Source organism: Grammomys surdaster, unplaced genomic scaffold (assembly GCF_004785775.1).
Source record: "Grammomys surdaster isolate TR1022 unplaced genomic scaffold, NIH_TR_1.0 122455, whole genome shotgun sequence".
Classification (NCBI taxonomy): domain Eukaryota; kingdom Metazoa; phylum Chordata; class Mammalia; order Rodentia; family Muridae; genus Grammomys; species Grammomys surdaster.
This window is the reverse complement of record NW_021617948.1, coordinates 20,536-24,175: the sequence shown is the minus strand read 5'-3', so window position 1 is coordinate 24,175 and position 3,640 is coordinate 20,536. Positions and strand designations below refer to the sequence as shown.

At 43.0% G+C, this 3,640-nt stretch overlaps 1 pseudogene; it reads left to right on the top strand.

Moving 5' to 3' along the window:
- The first annotated feature begins 522 nt into the window (after positions 1 to 522).
- Positions 523 to 2,421, top strand: LOC114636140 (annotated as a pseudogene).
- Positions 2,422 to 3,640: the final 1,219 nt, after the last annotated feature.

Sequence of the window (3,640 nt, the reverse complement as noted above, 5' to 3'; positions counted from 1 at the left end):
CAACAATTTCAAACTCTCATACCATTTTCCATTCCACTTATAAGATAGTGAAACATGGGGCAGGAGGAAATTTTGGTTGTTTAAATGCTTGCATTTTAGGAGTGCCTAAGTGCGTTTGAATACATAAACCCACATAAAAAACCAAGCTTCTACCATTGTCTGTGTGGTAACATTTTGAAAGAAATTCTCAGGTTCAGGTGTTAGGAAATTATGGACCAGAGAACTTGCCTAATAGCAAAGTTCCATGAAAATGAGAGGCACTCTTAATAAAGACAAAAAGGAAGGAAACTGAGGAGCACACGTCCAGGGAATTCAGGAAATGCCCCACTAAGGGTTTTTCTCTACAAACCACAAACACAGGAAGGAAAAAATATCTGAGAAAACATGACATGCAATGGTCTGCAGAAACAGAGGAGTCACCACGTGTCTGCCATAGAGGTACCATCCAAGCTCCTCAACAAGAGCTTCTAGGAATGCCTCCCACTGTTGCTAGGGCCCAAGGCTGTAGTAGTCCTATGAAATATGGGTGGAGTTGGGGAGCATTTCTTTACCACTGCCACTCATTTGCCCCTTCACTCTTTTCCAGTAGTTCAAATGGAGACATCCCTGGGATTACCACCTTCAGGTCAGACATACTGTCAGCTGCAGAGTCCTGAACTCTTCAAAACCTCTGGCCAGGCTTCCCAGAAAAGACCACCAGCTGTCAATGGGGACAGGGCATTAACAGCCACTATCCACAGTCCTTCAGAATTTCTAGCCTTGCCTCCAGCTCCAAACCAGGAAGAAACTAAGAACAAAACCATGAAAGAGATCAAAGATGAATTTTTAAAGAGTCTGGATGCCTATGAGGGCACAAAAGAAAACCAAGACACACCAATCGTGACTTTAGCACACCCTGACTTTCAGCAGCATCTGCACTGCACTGATACTGAGAGCCTAAGGCAGAAGTCTGCTTCTGACGATATGCATGTGGGAGACATCAGCATGTTTCCAAAAGAGCTTGGGGGCATCCAGAATGAGATAGGTTCCAGCTTTGACTTTAAAGACATCACTACACTTGAGGCAGACATTCAACTTCCCCAACTCCTCAACACCCTCACAGATATAGACCAGGATCAGTCCTGTGAAAACTGGAACATCATCAATGAGGCCCCTGGCCAGGTGAGGAAGAATAAACATAAGTCATCTGAGCTGCTTGAGGAAGCTCCTCAGGCCAAAATCCAGCACCAAGACCTGGTGTTGGGAGAGGGGAATGTGTATGTGCCTGGGTCCAGTGACAGTATTGAAAACACGGCAAAGAACCAGAAGGGTAAAGCTCCCAAGGTTACCCCCAGCAAGAACAGAAAAGTTAGAAAACAGGGGCAGGAAAGACCAAGTCGACCAGAGAAAAACTCTAAGAAAACAGAGGAGCTTAAGCAGTCAAGGAACAGAGTCAAAGGAGAAGAGAAGCCCACCATCTCCAAGACAAAGAGGAAGAGGAATCCACCTGAGTTCAGTCAAAACAGCTTCAAGAAGCCTCGAACCAACCTTGGCATGCGCATGCTGGAGTCTGTGCAGGTCTTTCACCCACTGGGAAAGAGGAATGAAAAGAAAACTGGCATTTCCTCCTTTGCGGGTCTGCGGACCTTCACCAGGAACAAAGATCCAGGCCTAGCCTCTGTTACCACAGCAATGGTAAACATGCCATGTGAGGACAAGGGTCCTCCAAAAAGTCCTGGGAAGATTCAGACAGTAAACAGCACTGCCAACAAATACTGTCTATCTCCATCCAAGTATGAGCTGCCCCCAGCTGGGAAGGTCAGGTTAGTACCTCTGCCTTTTCTAACCCAGGAGAAGCCTCAAGCCAGAGCTGTTTCTAAAAAGGCTCTTTCCCTGGCTTTACCAAGACCCACTGCAGCTTACCCGCTGCAGCCTCACTGCCAGTCAGCTCAACTTACCACACTCAGGCCAACCAAACCAGCTCCTGTCAGCACATCTTTGATGGCCTCTGCCAAGCCAGCTCCTCCAGTTTCCTTCAGAGCCACACAACCTAATGTAACCAACACCATCCAGTCTAGTACTACACCCCAGTTGACCACCTCGAGGCCTGCACCCTACAGAGCATCATCTCACACTTCATTCCAGAGAGAGCATGTTTCTGCTGCCAGGAACAAGGTGCCATCACCTCCCAAACCTCAATCTCAATACCTACTGCAAGACTTCAGCCGCCAACCAATTCCATGGAAGAAAGTAGACATTCTGGGACCAGTTGTCTCACAGCCCATCACAAAAGAGCAGAGGCCAGAGAGGGAGGCCATGAAGAGGCAGGCTAAACAGGAGCGAGAGAATGCTGTCAGGAACACCTCTCATGGGAAACTGCAGATTTTCCTTCAGAGGGAGAAGGACATGGAAATTTCTCAGTATTATGGCTATGCAATGTAAGAGCTGGCCATTTCACTGTAACTAAGTTCTTTTCAACATTGATAGAAGAGATATATTCAGTGACACAGAGGTAGAAAAGAACAGAGAAACAAATGTAAATATGTATATACGTAGATATATGTGCAGGAATATAGAAGACGAAGTAGATATAGATGGATAGAAAAAAACATATCTGGGTTAGAACTTCTAATAGCAGGCATCACGGGTGATTCAATTTTACCTGGAAAGAAAAAAGAAGGGGATTCTCAGGGAGATTTCTCTTCCCTGGACTGAGGCTGAGACTACAGGGGAAGATGCAGCTGTCTTTGGAATGGAGAAGAGCAGAGAGCCAAATTTTAACTTTTTTTGTGTATATCTGATAGTTTATGAAGCTAGACATAAATATATTCAACTCTCCAAAGTATCATTAAACCAAATAGCTAGAAAAGTAATTACTACAACTCTCACAGTAGCTATTTCTAGTACCACATGAAGATTTTGAGATTGAGTTTTCTTATAACTGTGTTGAAAAATATTTTCCATTCTATTTTTTGTTACTCTGATGAGAGTGAAATAATAACTGCAATAAATACTTTTCAGTTAAACATTAAAAAAATGAAATAGACTCCCTGAATTACATTCTATAGATGTCATCACATTCTAATCTTACATCTAATTATTTTTATCACTGTCATTATTATCATTTTATCATTAGTATCTCTAAATACAAACTTATTTTTATGTTAATATGTCTACAAGAAATAGATCTTCAGAATTTCCCAATGAAAGGCAAAATTCCACACATGGAATATATGGGATAAGGGTAAGGGTAAGGGTAAGGGCAAAGGTAAGGTTAATGGTAAGGTTATAGATAAGTGTAAGTAAAAGAGTAAGGGTTGATGTTAGGGTAAGGGTAACAGGTTTAGGTTTAGGGCAGGGGTAGGGGTTGGTGTTGGTTTTGCAGTTGCGGTAGAGGTAGGAATAAGGGTAAGGTTAGGGGAAATGGTAAGGATAGGGTTAGGGGTATGGATATGGATAGGGATAGGGTTAGCTGTTCCTCTCTCTTGTGAAATTGATTCTGTATTTATGCTGTTACAATGTAAAAGTTCACATCACACATTTAGTCTCAATTTCTATGATTACCATCTAAGATCTTTGTACTAGTCTGACTGGTACAAAGTCAAACAGTCACTCTGAGGGTAGAGTGGTGATTACAGGTAAGATGGAAAAAAGATGCAAG